We start from the raw sequence: 18,056 nt of genomic DNA on the forward strand, positions 1-18,056 counted from the left end.
ATTTCACCTGTCCCCCACTGTTAGCTAATTCCCACCGTATGCTCTTTGTGGTCTTCTTTTCTGGTGTAAAACTACGCCACAATGACCAGACAAATTCATAGTTATCAAATTATCCCTGGTGCACACAGCAAGGTGTCACAACAGGTTTGACGGAATAAGTGTATTATGCCCGTCCTTAGACACTGCACCATTTTGTGAAGTGTCAACCTACGCAGCCTACCCTGCTTGCTGAACCTTCGACTAGGCACATATGCCCGGACCCTGCTATCCGCTTGTGACCCTAGATACATACACCAGAATGGTGTCGAACTTCAAAACTGTGGGTCACAAGTTTCCCTTATTGGTCTTTATGGTGGATCCGCTGGTACCCATCTGGGATAGAGTAAATTCTGTGACACGCACTTCAGTCCTATAATGCCCTTGCCCGTCCCTCAAAGACACCTACAGCCCGCTGCCCCCCGCAGCTCAGGCGAGGGTTTTTTTGGCCCAGTACACCCCAGTCTGAGTTTCTAACATTATCAACTCTACAGGCTCCAGCTATTGTGATTGGCTACCCCTGTCCAGGCAAGACCTGACAGAGGCCAAATCCCCCCCCCCTTAGGTGACTATCTTGCCATGGGTTATGTGCCCTAAGCACGGGTGTCCACGCATACTTGCCGTGAAACAAGAGGGTAAACCCACGAATTAATACTTGCCAGATTAATCCCTGCCCCCATGCTCCCCTCAGCATGTTGCACCCCAACCCACAAAATAGCTGGCCGCTTCCGCCAGAGCCTGGCTATAGGACGGGACTTATTGTCTGTCTTGGTGATCTTGAGGATCCATCTCATGGTGCATGCTTGCAACCCTAAACATATTACATTAGTTGGACCTCCCACTGTCTGGCCGCTAACTTCTCCGTCATGAGTATAAGGCCAGTTTGTGTTTAGCTTAGGCACGTCCCTTCTAACACTGTGTACAGAATCTCCTCGTGTTTATCACTTGTACTATTCGTCCCCCTTTGCCTGGCACTCATTGGACCCTATGAAGCTTTTAACAAGCACCCTATACAACTGTATATACGTGTTGTGCAGCTAGGGGAACTGTTACTTCATCACTCGTACTTCCTGGTGTGTGAAAACTGCAAGATGAAACCTTACTTTAGTACCTGAATAACCATCAACTAAATTACTGTCTAGGTGAAAGCTTACCAGTGGACTTGGCCAAGGGCCCTCCACTGCGTGTCAACCCAAGTTGTTGAATTTTTGACTGTTCGAATTTGCCTGCCCACATCCGGACCCTACAAGTAAAATAAGTAAAACAATTGCCTACATGGCCAAAAACACCAACCAGTGTCCAGAGAAATAGACAAGTTAGGTCTTATTGTATCAGCCAGACCCGGAGCGGAGCCAGACTAGAAGGTACTAGTGGGGTCAGACCGGAGGATGTATGTGTGGCTAAATCAGGCACAAAATTCTCTGCAAATTGATCCCGCATCACCATAGTGCCAATGTGCCTGAGTATAAGAAACTGGTGATGCTGTGATGCAACTTATGTGAATGTCACAGCGTGGGCCAAAAAGTCGCACTTACGGAAGTCTAAACTTGACAATACCTTTGCTCCTGATCACCTGGACAGGCCCTCTCCCCTGCTGTGTGCCAACACTATAGTGTGTCACAAGTACTGACCTACAGATAACTTCTGGAAAAGACCCCTGGGCACCCCCCTAATGATTACCATACCAGTCTTCTGCCAATCTACCCGTGTGGTTATCCCTCCTGTCATCTATGAGTTGAGGCCAGTAGTTGAATAGGAAAATGAGCAAAACTGAGCTGAAGTGTAAGGAGTCATGGAAATTGCAAAACCGCTACACTTAACACTGCTTCTACTTCTCCCCTACAAGAAGTCTGAACTGAGTTGCCGCCTTGCCCCCCAAGAGCACTTAACCAGGAACAGCATTCAGGCTCTTGGCCCGGAGCACGCCCTGGCAATTCCTGCTTCCGTTCCCACCTGTCCTTCTAAGAGTGGTGCCTGTGTACTTGATCTGATTGTCCTGAAATTAGAAAAAGGTTACACTCCAATCCTGGACGTGCTGACCCAGGAACCCACACACTGGCCCCAGTGTGTTCTTCCCCTGTATCTGCTCCAAGCCCTGGCAGGCCGGTGCGTGGTTTGACCATTATAGAATGAAACCCGTGCGTTTCTGGAAGAGAGAACAAATCCATGAAAACAGCCCCTAACCAGCACTGACCGGTAAGCCTATTGCTACTTGATCGCAAGGATCAGAGCCCTTTACTTGCGCACCAGTTGCTGTACAAAAGAACACATTCCATTATTGCACACGGAATGCATGAAATGCCCAGACCCACCATTTGTTAAAAAGAAAACACATTTCAATTTTGTCACAGGGGATGCAAGATTTGCCCACACTCTGCCATTGCTTACCGAGCGAACACCCCAATTAATTTCCTAGTAAATCAACAAATTGCCCAGACTCATCAGTTGTTTTAAAAGAGAAAACATCCCGTTATTGCACAGGAACCACCTGCTCTGCTCTGATTCACTAGTTGACTACCAATGATTACTTCAATGGGGCGTAACTTGCGTGCCCCTTAACAGGGACAGTAATGACTCCTGGGGAGAACCTGGGGTCCCAGACCCTAGCTCACTGCCCCCCCCCAGTGTGCATTACCCTTATACCTGTTGATAGTCCAGGTGGCTCACCATGTGGGTCGGGCGGTTCTCCAGCGCGGTTCATGCATGTGAGACATAAAACCTCCATTAGAAGCCCTGCCCCCCTCAAATACCAAATATATTCTCTGCAATGAGCCAGGGGCTAACAATGCCCCCCACGCTCCCAAGGCCAAGCCTGTTTGTCAGCTACGAGAACTAGTTTGTCCATATTACATTCTCGGAAGGAGTTGGGTGGGGCAAACACTTGCGTAGCACCGGAGGCAGTAGTGTAGTATTGTGTCTTGAAAATAAGTCCATTATTCAAATGCTAAGTCTGATGATGACCATTGCACTTTGGTGTGTGTGATTTAGAATCACATCTTTAACTCGTCCCCTTACCATTCTACCTAGGAACACCTCCTCATCCCAGGCCTTCAAGCTGACCTCAAAGTTTTTCTCATTTAACGACACTTACAAATGCCAAACATGCCCTCACTAATATCTAAAGGAAGACCTTTTATTATAGCAAGTTCTATTCTCCTTGACAATGGACGTATGGCAAAAGGAGGGGAAGTGGAGTATCAATTATGATCCAATAGGGCTGTGATAACCACTCAAGGGAGATGAGTGGAAGGTCCAGCCACAGTCGTAGCCCTGAGAGTGATGGACAGCAAAAGGAGGCTGGGCTGTTCCTAAAAGAGGAAGAAGGGGACGGTCACTAAGGCGAAAGGGGTAGTGCTCAATGGAGAGCTAACCCTGGGTATCCATTATGTTGGATATAATGGCCTCACACACCCTTGCGAGTGTCATGCTTCATCATAGGCAATGCTCCTCGTTGGGTAGGCGGTGCAACACCCAACGGGCACACCTCAAAGAGGGGCTCTTTATCGGAGATCTTTTATCCAACTGCCTATGGGTGAAGTGTGGGTGAGGGGCCAGGACAAGGTAGACAGTGTGGGTGGGAATAAAATGAGGCACAAGGTACCGGAAAACAATTTTATTCTGGTGGTCCTCGGCCGCAATTAAAATCAGGATTAGTCTGTACTCGCTGGAACTTAAGTTTCCAAGAGCGGGACAGTACTAAAGGGTGAAAAGTCAATCAATCAATCAATCAAAGCATTTATAAAGCGCACTACTCACCCGGTGGGTCTCAAGGCGCTAGGGGAGGGGGGGTCCGCTACTGCTCGAACAGCCAGGTCTTGAGCTGCTTCCTGAAGGCGAGGTGGTCCTGGGTCAGGCGGAAGTGGGTCGGGAGGGAGTTCCAAGTCTTGGCGGCCAGGTAGGAGAAGGACCTTCCCCCTCTGGTGGCTCTTCGGATGCGGGGGACGGCGGCGAGGGCGTGGCTGGTCGATCGAAGCTGGCGTGTGGGAGTGTAGAAGTTGAGGCGGCTGTTGAGGTATCTTGGGCCTTGGTTGTGCAGGGCTTTGTGTGCGTGGGTGAGGAGACGGAAGGTGATTCTCTTGTTGACCGGGAGCCAGTGCTGGTCTCTCAGGTGTCCGGAAATGTGGCTGCGCCGGGGGATGTCCAGGATGAGACGTGCTGAGGCATTCTGGATCCGCTGGAGTCTCTTCTGGAGTTTGGCGGTGGTACCGGCGTAGAGGGAATTGCCGTAGTCCAGATGGCTGGTGACGAGGGCCTGGGTGACCATCTTCCTGGTCTTGGTGGGGATCCAATGGAAGATCTTGCGTAGCATGCGCAGGATGTTGAAGCACGACGAGGAGACGGCGTTGATTTGTCTGGTCATGGAGAGGGAGGAGTCCAGGATGAAGCCCAGGTTGCGTGCGTGGTCTGTTGGTTTGGGTGCGCTGCCCAGGGCGGGGGGCCACCAGGAGTCGTCCCAGGCGGAGGGTGAAGATCCCAGGATGAGGACTTCCGTCTTGTCCGAGTTCAGTTTCAGGCGGCTGTTCATCATCCACTTGGCTACGTCTGTCATCCCTTTGTGTAGGTTGGCTCTGGCAGTGTCGGGGTCGTTGGTGAGGGAGAGGATCAGCTGGATCAGCAGTTTGGTCAACATGTTTCTCGCTTGAAGTTCATTGACATGCGATTCTTCGGGACCTAAAATAAATCTACTATCTACATTAACATGACCTATGGAAAGTGTCAGTTTACATAAAGCACACAAGTTGTACTACCTGTTTAACACCTGCTCTTGCCTAGTATCAATAGTTAACAGGTGTCAACAGTACCCGGCAGGTTTGACATCAGGGGAGAACCGTAGTGGAACAAGTTCATTCAGCCTGTGTCCGCGTGTGATGCCTACCCATCGCTGCTGGGTCCGGATAGTCAATGGACGTGTCTTCCCAGAGTGTTCTTGTGGTTAGAGAGTGCCAAATATTGCATTATTATCCTTCTACCTCTTTTAGGTACTCTTTTGAAACATGCACACGTCACCTATATCTTGTAACACACTGTTTGCTACCTCTTACATCGTGTTTGCTTCCGGTACTTGCACAAGTGTCACCATTGCTTACGTAACATTTTTTCTTGTGTTTGACTGTCTGCCATATATTGTATTCTTATACCTCTACTTGTACTTTGTACGCTTTGTAACTTGCACTCATGTCACTTTCTCCTCCTGGAAGGCACTGTTACCTCCTTCTTGTATTATTTGCCCGTGTTTGTCACTATGCTTCATGTAACTTAGCGTTTGCTTTCGTAAGGTGTTCACTTATATTGCTCCCATGTATCCGTTCTGTTTCTATTGTGAAGCACCTGAGACCTTAGGGTAAAGTCCGCACTAAATAAAGGCAACATTTACAGTGGGAACGCCAGCAAGAAGATTGCTGCCAATGAGGTGTGTTGCCAGAAGTGACCTTTCCATGATTTCAGAGTGACAGTGTCATCGACTCGAGAGACACTTTCTCGTTAGGAAGCCCGAGAGAAGGCGGGAAAAACTCATGTAGCCATCAGACAATGCCCCAATTGGAGAACAAAACCCTTCCGGCAATGTACCACCGCTAAAAAGCACCATCAGGGGAGGGCCCTCATGCCTTTAAGGTTGCAGGGTTCTCAACTCCCTCACTCTATTTATAAAACGCTATTAAACTGAACCCAGTGCTGACCTGGAAGACTGCCAAAACAAAGCTTTATCGCCCCGGCCTATCACGGACATGAACATTCCAGCCGAATTACAGCTCAGTATCTAGGGCAGCATCTGAGAAGTAGGTCCATGCGAAGTGACGGACTAATGAACCAGTGAGGTAAGTACCGGCCAAATGGAGTGAGAAGCGCTACCTCAAAACAAGAACAGCCACGCCCCTGGCCGAGCTGCCAACACTCATACCCCCCAGCTCCCAGGTCTCTGCAAGCTGCCAAGCACCCTCTGTCCCCCGTGTCCACCCCACACCTGGAAAACACAGGAGATGTGTTGATGTTTGCATTCACCTCAACAGACTCAAACTAAACGTGCACGGATACCAAGTCCCACTTAATTACAGATAAAACCAAGTGTGAAAAAATCCAAACAGCATAACATTACACATAAACACATGGCATAAAAGTGAACATTGTGAAATGGTTGCACCAGGATGAAAGCTGAGATGTTTGTCAGACTTATTAGTCACGACCTGACGTGCCTGTTACACACTCGCACAACTCTGCAGGAGCGTACAGTTCCTCTGTCTGAAGGAGCGGGACCTGTGTGTCTACTCGCCCCTATTCTCCGTGGTGAACTCAGTGCTGATTCACAGGAAGTTCAGGGGAGACCCTGGCACTCAATCCTGCTGCTCTCCATGCTGGCTCCCTGCAAGGGTGCCGTGGTCCACGTGTGAGACTGCCCCTTTTGGGCGCTGCATTCGGAGAAGCCGGGACACGCTGACACCAAGTTTGCTGTGAGGGACAGACAGGGCCATGTAATTGCCTAACATAAACTCTCCTAGTGGCGCCGCAACAGTGCACGGGACCCTCCTCCACACAGTGTAGACAAGTAAGCTTCCACTCCACTCATGTCAGCGGTGAAAGCGGTGGTCGGAATGATTGTGCATAGGCGAATCAGACTGCAGTATACACGTTCCTATAAAACACATATTAAACCTCAGTCAATACAATTACCATCCCCTACCCCTTGGAACGAGGATAGTGAAACACCGGGAATAGAACCCTTCATTGAACTGAGAGTCCGCGCTCTATCCCCAGGCCAAAATGACTCGAGACAATCATTGCCTCCTGTGTGCACTGATGGATGATCGATCTCCCGTCTAACCCCCTGGTGCACTGCCCCTCGAGGAGACCCTGGGCCAGCCCTCCTTCTAACAGTCTTGAATTCATGCTTACAGCACTCCCAGCATGATATCAACACTCCCTTTATAGCCGTTGTAAAGCGCTGCCCTTACGGGCCAAAAGACGCTGTACCCGATGCCTCGCCCCCCCGGAGAGGGCCGCAACATAGCCGACAAATAAGGTTTGCAAAAGGGCTAAATAATAGAGTTAACCCTCAGATAAAATGCTACCATAGCGGGCCACAAAGCACCTAAGCATGACACCTAGCCCCCCCCAGCAAAGGCCGCAACATCGCCTCCTGGGAGAAGAAGAGACCGTAAATCAGCATATGAAACAAGGTGCCGCCCACCGCAAAAGACACGCGCTACGGTACGGGCCTCCAGGTGCTGTAGAAATGACCTAACCCTTTAGCGAGCGCCCAGCGCATAGGTGCATGCGGTGTTGAACAGTCTGAGAGTTGTCCTTAATTGAAAAGCCCTACCCTGATTGCACCCTGTCCCCGAGGCTCCTGAACGGAGGGTGGGCCAGGGATAACAATCGTCCCTTCGTGGCCCGAAAGTACCCGCTATGTATACCGGGGCCTGTTGTACGCCACAAGACACACTCTCTGCGGCCGCTCGAGAGACTTGGCGGGGGGGGGGTACCCATTGCCCTAAAACTTCCTACTCCCCTACCTGTGCCTGTTGTCGCTGCTTGTCTAGATAAAAGAGCGCTACTGTAATCAGCAGTGTGCAGCGCCATCACCCTTTGGTGCCATCCGGCTCATGACCGGGCGGATGGCTATCTAATATCCCACATGCCGCCATCGTTGGAAGAGCGAATGGGGGGGGGTCGGTGGTGGAAAGCACAGCCTTGCCACATACACACGACCCCGGGGCCCCACCTCCAAGTGATGGAAGTCAGGGCACAGAGAGAAAGGCCTGTACTATGTAGTTACCCCCACGGGGTACCGAGCGCGCTGAGGGATCAAAAGGAGAATGAAGGGCACTGATTGTCTCCCCAGCATTAAGGCCCAGACAAATAACATCGTTTGGAGATATCCAGGCCCAATGCACACTGTCCCTGAGTACCAGACCCAGTGCTGCGTGTCCCGTCTGCCCCACCACCGCTGGAGAAGAGGAGCGCCCAAGTCCCTGGCACCGGAGACTAGCGTGCAGGACAAGTGGGCCAAAAAACCACTTGTGTCCCCTGGGAACCCACGGCAGGCGCCCCCGCCGACCAGGGGCAGCTCGGAGAGATACCATTCACGCCCAAAGGGTGCTGCTCTCCCCCCACTCCCGGCTGCCTACAGCACTGGCCAGGCCGCCATGCCCATGCTCCAGCCAATGGGCACTCAGGCAAGGGGGGGCTTGGGGCATTGACGCACTCACAGTGCAATGTATACAGCAGCCATGTATACAGCAGCTCCCACGGGACACGTCCAAAATGGCGACAGTGTGAGGGGACAAAGAGCCCGCCAGGTGGGCAGGGGAGGAATATATACCTCTTCCCGCCCCCCACCCCGGCTGGAAGTGACGAGCAGGACCCTAACAGGGGTTGTGGAACACTGGGCTGCCCCGTGTGTCATCTTGTGGCACTAAGGGGGCCGCCCTCTTATGAGTGTCCCCTGCGGGGACGAGTCGGTCGGCCTACAGAGGGTAGTGGAAGGGGCAACACGGAAGGAGCGGATCAGGAGTCTAACTGTAGCAATCCTTAGTAGAAGGGCGGGTGAAGGGAAGTCCCGATGGGAGTGGTCCAATTGATGTTATGTAAAGGCAGAGGACACCAAGACGTGGACCGGCAACTTAGAGCAGACTTTGTAGCTGGTTGAGTCCATCAAGATTAGGGATCGGGACACAGACACATTAACCTCCAGCACAAAATGGAAGGGTTACAACACAACAGAAAGTCAGGGGAAGTCAGCTCGGGTGCAACAAGGCAGCAGCTCCGGAAGAAAGGGCAGCTTCAGCGGGGACCAGGAGGGCACATCTCCCCTCTGAAAGTCAAATCAAGCTCAGGTGTTGCACCACTTCGCCACGGAACTCACCGCTGCTGTGACCCAATCATGGGGGAAACAAAGACTCACGCGGTCCAGAGGCACCACAGGAGGCGAAGCAAAAAGTCCGGTAGCAGAACAAGCAGCAGTGGCCAAAACCCGGAAGGCAAGGGGATGGCCAGGTGGGTCAAACCTCAGCCCAACACAAATCGACAGCCATCCAGAGATCCGGACCAGGTAGTGACTGTGCCGAAACAGACTCCGTCATCAGTAGATCCTTGAAGAATAATCTGAAGGACGGGGAGGAAGGAGACAACATTGGAGAGACGAGGAGAACCATGCACAATGTCCGGCTGGGTAAGTGACGGCCAAGAGAAAAAACCAGAGCCAGTCTCCTCTATAGCCAAACAAAACAGCTGCACCGGGAATTGGCCATGTTGACCCGGACTCCATGGTCAGAAACACTAATCACGGTTTCTGGCCAAAGAACTCGATTTCAGTCGCGGGAGCTGGAGAAACGAGGACCGCCGTCAACATAATCCTAGGTGAGTAGAAGGGTCCAAGGAGTGGGCAGTTTCCAGGGGACCAGAGCCAAAAGGCAATCCCTGGCCGGGGAGCTCCCGGCCAGAGCTCCTCACCTGTCAGTCATCTTGAAATTAATCAGGCTTGGTGATGGAAATGTCTTTCCTTCATGATTTTCAGAGCCATGGTTTGGTGAGTTTAGAAACTAGTCTGGTGCTAACAATATTTTCTGTCTGCCTCACTCTGTTGTGCATGTAGTACAGTATCCTGGCTTTGGGAGGGGGTGACTGCAGGCTGTACGTCTTCCTGGCACTTATCTAATGTCAAGGTAAAATTAGATATGATATTCCTTGTCTATTTGTTTTTTACTACATGTGGGTGTCTGAGTCTCCTGTCTGTGAGTGCGCATCTGGGCCTGTTTTTTCTCGTACCTTGTGCATCCTATTGCTTCTTTTAGTAGCCTTTTGATTTCTTGACTTGGACCCACTTTATCTCCCTTATGCATGGGAGGTGGTGCTGTAGTTGGGGGAGGCCAACTACATTCAGGGGGTTCTCTACCTTGTCAGGTTCAAATGCTTGCCACAATTTTAAGGTTACTATTCTCTTTTTCAATTTTTTGCCTTTATACTCCCCATAAATATATGTTTGTAAACGCCCCAATTGACATGGGTCAAAGGATCCCTCTTCTGGCCAAGGACAAGGACTATGTTTTGTACCCATATACCATTCCTTACAATATTTCTTTAGCATATTTTGAACACCCTGAAACACTTTGATAATATGTTGCAAAGAAGTGTCAGACATATTTACCACATGTTTAAACATATACTGAATACCAGTGAAGTCATAACATATACAGTTGTTGTAAATAGCTTTATCTGTTTAGTCTGTTTTCTCTGTTTCTTATGTGGAACTTTAGTGTGTTCCTGATGTCATGATTCTACTTAGAATTGTTATGCTGGCAGTTGGTGCTTGGCCAGATGGTGATCTGCTTGTTTATTCTGTGCTGCGAATAAACTTGATATTTACAAGTTCTACCTGCGTGATTCATCTCTACAACTTTACTACATTTTGGCGACAAGGACTTCAACTCGTATCTGGCCATTATTCAGATGATCAGCAGCGCAGCGGCAAAAAGATATTTGGTGTTTACAGAATAAACAGAGCTATCACTACTAAAAGAACTCCGTGTGCAGCAGAAAGACATTTCTACTTTGTTCACCTGAAGGACTGACATCGCGCGTCTATTTCAGCAAAGGTGAGCGCTTTTGAAACATTGGCACTGAACGAGCTTGGTTTTGAATACATTACCCGCGTTGCTTGGTTACCGTTCAGTCATAAATAAAAAACGTTAGGCATCCTAGACTTCTTAATGTAATCTAATATTCACAACATTTTTGAAAATCTACTATCAGTGAATGAAAAACATATATATTATGGACTTTAAAAAAAACGCTAGAAATGATCATACTACTGTCACTGTTATTTTAGTGACACTTCCTTCCTGTTTGGTTACCAAGAACCAGGATGGATACAGCACTATTAAACTTTTTACTTAATGCAGACACTTTGACATTCTTAGCCACATCTAACTAATTGAAATTGTGCTTTGTGCACCTCCTGAGAACTTCAAGAGGGAAAGACTATTTTAAAATTGACAATCATCTGTTCGGATACTGTCTAAGGCTCACCTGCCATCCTGAAGGACGAAGATCCCCTACTCCCCCTCGGAGGCAGATTTTGTACTACACGGGTATCTGCATACCTGTTTGAGCGATCTTTAATAAGCAAAGGTGAGGTGGTGGGCTTGATCCTGGAGGTCTGGCAAGCTGACCGCAAGAAGTCTCCCATTTGGGGTGCCTATGTCAAGTGTGGTAATGTATTTCCCTCTGCCCAAGAAAAACCATGTCAGTCTTCTGTCATGGCTTTTTATGATCACCTTTATTCACCGCCGGGAGGCCTCCTGAAGTATTTCATGCAAACAAACATTCAGAAAGTCTTAAAGCATTTCTGATTGCGAATAGCTTATTTATATTTATTCTGACATATGATACTATAGTTGCCTCCTGACCCCATTCTGTTGCTCACCCAGAGCACATCTGCTGATCATAAAAGTCACACCATCTTGATTGTGCTGTGAGCAGTAGCGGCTCCTGGAGGGAGTGCTGCCGGGTGGTGGGTCAGGCAGGGGCAAGGTGGGGGGTAGTAAACTCTGACATACAGCCGTTCAGAGTTAAGTAAAGAAATATTTAAATAAAATGAATTACATTGTGCGCGCTGCAACACCAAATGTGTTGCAGCGTGAGCATTTTAATTTGTTTTATTTCTTTATTTCTTTATCTAACTCCGATCGGCCGTATGCCGGAGTTTACTACCCCCCACCCTGACCCTCCCCCGCCTGCTCCACCGCCCCACAGCACTCCCTCCCGGAGCTGCTACTGGCTGTGAGTTTCTTCTATTAATGTCTGAGCTATTCCCTGACTACAAAGGTCAGTAGGTTATTTCTTAGAACTGTTTGTGTTCTTTTACCAAAGATCACAAACCGCCCCCAACCCCCCGCCGACTAGCCCACATATTGAAACTCTGGTTTCAGTGCACATTTTACTGGTGTGTCTATTGCTGTCTTACATGTCTCTTTTATGTGAAATGGAGTCAGTTCACAATATGGAGTCACTAAAGGTATTTCTGTTTCCACAATCGTTAGAGACAGAACTGTATAAGAAACCAATGGCAAGAAATACCTTACTTTCTTGTACAAGTTACAATCCAAGATCTCTGAAAGACAAACTCCCTTTTGGACAATTCTTGCGACTGAGGCGCAACTACTCTGACTTTCAGAAGTATAAATCTCATGCCGAAATTCTATCCTTCCAACTTATCTCTTGTACATAAATCAGCAAAGAGAGCAAGAAACAACAATTACGATGCACTCTTAGAGGTCTGTCCACCAAGAGAGTCTATAGGGCATTTGGTTTGCGTATACACTTTCTGCAGTTTCTCTGGTATGATTAAGAAATCTGGCAACAAATATTGGCACATTTTCAACAAAGGAACTAGATCTATGCCCACTGTTTGCCTTCAAACGAAGTGCCAATTTGAAAGATAAGCTGATGCACACTAGGCCAAGACCCACCAATAGAACACACTTTGGGACCTGCCACCTATGAAAAGGCATTTCCCCTGGGGATACTATGGGGGGTTGTATGACGTTACAACGCAGGCCTTTACCCCGCATGCCATTACAACGCGGGGATTACAACGAAAGTCGTTACAACGACTTTCGCTGGAGGGCGCTGGATAGTGGAATAGTTTAATTTCCTATTCCAACTCCAGCCCACGTTGACAGTAGGGAAGGTGTTAGATAGAAAATTAAACTATTCCCTATCCAACAGCGCCCTCCAGCGAAAGTCGTTGTAACAACTTTCGTTGTAATCCTTGTGTTGTAATGGCATTGCGGGGTAATCCCCGCGTTGTCATGGTTGTTCTCCCTATGGGGTCTATGCCCAGATCTCACATTCCACACAGATTGACATGAGCACCACCCGAACCCTGGGAATAGAGACAGCACACAAATTGTACACAGTGAGAGATTGATTTACCTTATCTCCTGCGTTTATGGCATCAAGTACTTTGGAATGATGACACGTAAAGTTAAGACTCAGCTCAAGGAACACAGGTGCACGACCAGATGCAACAACCAAGCTACCAAACTGACTATGCATTTCATTGCGAAGGGTCATCCTGCAGATGACTTATGTTGGACAGTCCTTGACAAACATCATACTCCACCATTTGTCACCAATATTGCACATTATCCTTTTGTGAAGGAACACAAGTGGGTATACAGATTACATTGTGATGGGGATGGTTTGAATGATGACATCCCATGGTCTTCTATCCCCTAACTATTTGCGGCTGACCCATTGTGTGGAAGTTTCTTTCGTTTGACAATTCTTTTGACACTTGTGTTATCACCTTGCTCCTTCTTAGATCTTGCTAGATCACGTTTTCAGACTGACTTCAAATACTCTCACTGTTCCCTTAAAAACCATAGTAATCATTGGGTCAGCTGGGATTTTATCTCCTGCAACAATGTAACCCTAGATCGTATAACTCACCAGAATTTCTTATGGTGTTGTGACATATACAAGGTACACCACAACATTCGACAAAGCATCATCCATTACTTTATTTCATGCTACCTTGGGTCTGGTATGACAACACAAATACCCATACGTATGAGGGACCACATTACCTACTGGCATTTAGACTGTAACATCATGTAAAATTAATATAGCTTAAATGTGGATTTTTAAAGTGTTTAGTGTAGTTCAGTTTTGTATTAATAACGGACGCATTGGCGTATCTTCACCATGCCGCACGCAGGTATGAAAAAAATCATAGGTAATGCTATAAGCACAAAGACTACATTTCTCAGCACTGCCTGGACACTTCCTGTAACACGAATATTCTATCTCAGACTTCTGACTACGAATACTATGCCATATACATGGTGGTAAGATTTTGAAAATATCACCCAGCTCACATGCTCGTTAACCATATGCTAGTTTGTGAATGGACACACATGATACATTAAAGGCACGGCTACAGCTGCCCTTTGTTGAACTGATCGGATGCCTTCATAATGCCTTCAAAAAGATGCACAACCACTCACCTCGGGTTATGTCATCCACGCGGCATGGCTAGCTACAATAGGCCGATTCACAGAACTAATCTGACACAAAATCCTAAACGTACTACTTTTGGTGTTCACAGAAGGCACTTACAATTTATGGTATTCACAGAAATCACTTACAACTGGTCCACACTCGGGCCGTAATTTCTGCACCCGGAATGGAATTTCTGCACCCGGAGAGGAATTGCAGCACTCGGGCCGGAATCTCCGCCTCCGGGCCCGAATGCCCACATTTGGGTCTGATGATCATTTGAATTGCCTACCATCCTCCACCATGATCCAGCTGAATTCGATTAACACTAACTGCAAGACCAGCACCACAAACCACATAAAAGCAGCACACATTCAAGGAACAGGTTTGGCCACAGAGAGTTCCTGTTTTCATTTGCTGTTCATCGCTACTGTAAATCTTACAAAATGAGGAGGAAGAAGAACTTCACACCTGAGGAGACCACCATGATTGTAGAATTCTTTGTGAGGCACCCCAAACGCCTATATGGTCTCCCACCTTACTGCACCAGTGGCACAAAGTAGGCAGCTCTATGGAAGCATTTAGCCACTGCTGTCACTGCATTGGGGAGGATAGGCGCACAGTCCAGGACATCAAGAAGAAGTGGCAGGATGAAATTAAGAGGATGAAGGAGAAGTACTCCAGGATTGAGTTTAACACGATTCTCTCTACCCCCCCCCTAATCTGGAACCAACCTACGTCTCACTATACTTGAGGAGGACATCCTCACTATAATCCACCCCCGCCTGATCCATGGGCTGCCTGTGAGTGATGTCCGCAATGTGGTACCAGATAAATGGGATGGCAAGAACAAGTGTACAAAATGAATGTCTGTGTTGCACTTCCATTGTGAGTAAGGAAGTTGCCCAAAGTTCATATAAAAATATAGTCAGTCAGAGGCTCATGTGTTTCCCTCTGTTTGTTGGACCACAAGTCCCAGAATCCTTTGTATTAGAAATGGCAAATCCCTTTCCCACTATTCAAAACAAGGGTCCAGTACTGCAGCTGTATATACCTAACACTGTTAATTAACAATTGTCAAAGTGCCCCTTCCACTTATCCAGACGTGGCTGGGTCAGTCAGGAACGTAAGGGGGTGTGGTTGTATGGTGCAGATGAAAATAAACAGACAATAGAATAAGGAAAATAGTTACAAATTATCCTACAATTAACTCACCTTGGGCATGCCACAATCACAAAGCAGAAGGTGAGAGAACCCTTATTTTAAAACATTTCATTTCCATATTCTGTTGTCTATTTCCCACCCTGCTGTTGAAAAATAGAAACCTACTCAGGGGCCTCACTGATACACCTGGTCTTTTTAAACCAACAAAGAAGAGATTGGCACAGCAGTTGTAATATAAAATACATATTTATTAACCTCAGATGAGGGAGACTACGTCACACAGTACCCTCAGGAACTGCAGGAGGCATTCTAATGAGTACAGAAAACAGGGGCCTTATATATGCTTAGGTTACATTAGTCAGCATAAAAACAAGGGGACGTCCTGGCACATGTAAGCATGCAAAATGACTAAAATGGGCATACAAGTTTTGCTTGCTCAACAAAGTGGAAGGAGAGTCATTCTCCTTACATCAGCAAGAATAGCCTGACAGTTCTATACTAGGAGCAGGTGCATTCTACTAGCTAGGCCCCTCTGAGCATGTGCAAGGCTCTGGAATAGGGAAACAGCACATGGCTACCTAAAATGGCTGCCAAGTACAAAATGGCTTTCAGCTCATGCTAACAGATCCCTGCAATCTTCAACAGATAGTCCTTTTAGCATGAGGTAAAGATATTCCTATTATCCAGTAGGAACATAGAAAATATTTGCACATTAATTTTAATAAATGTATCAATATCTTAATTCATTGCTAGGTGGGCATTTTCCATTCTAAACATTTCATTAAGCGGGTACATATAAGGTATAAGTAGGAGTACAAAGGAAACAGAGCATCGGGTCATAATTAACATACAGATAGCAGGAGAGAATAATGACCACTATCACAAACAGAATTATCATTTTTTTCTAGTCCTAAGCAAATCCTAGAACCATCTAGCAAAAACATTTTCAGGGCTCCTGTGCATTTCAGTGACCATCCATTTCAATTTCAGAATAGCCAACAGCACATATCTAATAAAAACATTTTCAATTGACTTTTCCATTTTTCTTTTATGAGGCTAGAACATCAATTTAATACATTCAAGGAAAGGGCAAAGTCACATTTTTCAATTGCTCAGAAAAACTTTTTTCGTGCAGAATGAATACAAATAATGCAAATATCAAAGCAACTAAACAGATTATTACAAAAACAATCCTGCTCCAAGGGACCAGGAGGACCACACAGGGCCATAGCAATTAGGACGAAGAGCTGCAAAGGGCTGCTCCTCCTCAAAAATGGGACGACCAAAGGGGTACATTATTGACGAAAAAGAAGAAGTCCTTGGGGAAATTGAAGCCGCTGTACAACCAGCCAGAGGGGAGTCTTCTCCCTGTGTCCATTTGAGCCTCACAGGCAGGGTCTTTTTGTTTCCACGGTGGAGCTGCACAACTCGCAACTCAAGAATCACGGCCAAGTTTCAAGGAAAAAGTTTCTTCTTTCACGATAGGGCAGTCACCCACCAGGCAAATGCTCTCAGCGAACCTGTCCAATGTCTCAGGCAGTGCACCAATTTTCTTCACTTCAATCTAACAGGCACCAGAGACACAGCACCTTTACCCTAAACTCAAGTCCTTCCCTAACTCCTGTATTGCTCTGCTGGCGCACTGCTCATTCAGTGGGGCCACACATTTGCATCCAGTGTGCCCAGGCACCTCTTGACCAACAAAAAGCAAAGGCGCAAACTTGCATTCACTTTGGGACCAGGATTCAGAGGCCTGATGCTAGGATCATTTGAAGCAACCCTTGTTTCAAAAGGGGTCACCGTAAGCAAATCCTCCTTGCTGTTCTGGTCGGTCTGTGACTCTCAGCTGAGCATCAAAAACTTGACCACGATTTCTCCTTTCTGATGTATGACCCCATCTTTTTCCCAAGACAGTGGAAGGGGTACACACTTTTACATCCCAATGCTTCCGCTTTCACTGAGGTTCTTGCTGCCAGCAGTGCCTGTGCTGGTTACCTTCACTTTGGCTTTAAGCTGGACTGGTGCTGGCGCTGACTCCCCAGGCTGAATCTGATGTCCGGGCCCCTCTGGCAATTGTTGTAAGGCAGCAAATATCTATTGGTGGACAGAACAAAAGGTCTTTAGACAAGGCACAGAAATGGTCTATCAACAGAGAGGATAGTCTCGGAATACATCCTTGTCTTGGGACGCCCCCCATATATAAGCAAGGCACCCAAGAACCACTTTTTTCTCTGTCAGAGTAAAAAAAACAGCAACCAACAGTTTTGTACAGAGTTCCCCAGGGGAGAATCAAGAAAAAACTTTTTTTCTTTTTTTCTCAACCTCTCTTTTCTCTCACTCAAATAAAAAATGGGGGTTTAGTGCATGAGTGTAGACCCTCTTCAGAATGTAAGGATACCTCACACAGGCTCACGGCAGGACCACAACTGTTGTCCCAGCCGATGACCGTCCAGCGTCATCATTGGTATCCTGCTCCTACGGCAGGCTGGCGGTGCAATGCCCGTCGGGCAGCGAGTGAAGCTGCACTTTAGCGGAGATCTTCAATTCCGAGGCCAACGGGTGTGTGGGTGTGAGGGGCCTATAAGGGGTGCAATAGTGAGCGTAGTGGGGTGTTCTTAAAAAAAGTCAGTGGAGTCCTAAGTGGAGAAGGTTTTAATGGTCAGGCTCACTGCTTTATTAAAAAAGGTTAAGGGGAATTAAGGAGTGGAGAACAATGAGACCAAACCTTTATTCAACCCTTATTGTGACAACGGTCAACATGTTTCACGCCCTAAGGGCGATTCATCAGGACCTAGTGCTCATATGATTGCTAGCGTCCCCCGGTTTGGGAGGACACTGGTATACGACCTGTGTTTTGT

Source organism: Lissotriton helveticus, chromosome 4_1 (assembly GCF_964261635.1).
Source record: "Lissotriton helveticus chromosome 4_1, aLisHel1.1, whole genome shotgun sequence".
NCBI lineage: Eukaryota > Metazoa > Chordata > Amphibia > Caudata > Salamandridae > Lissotriton > Lissotriton helveticus.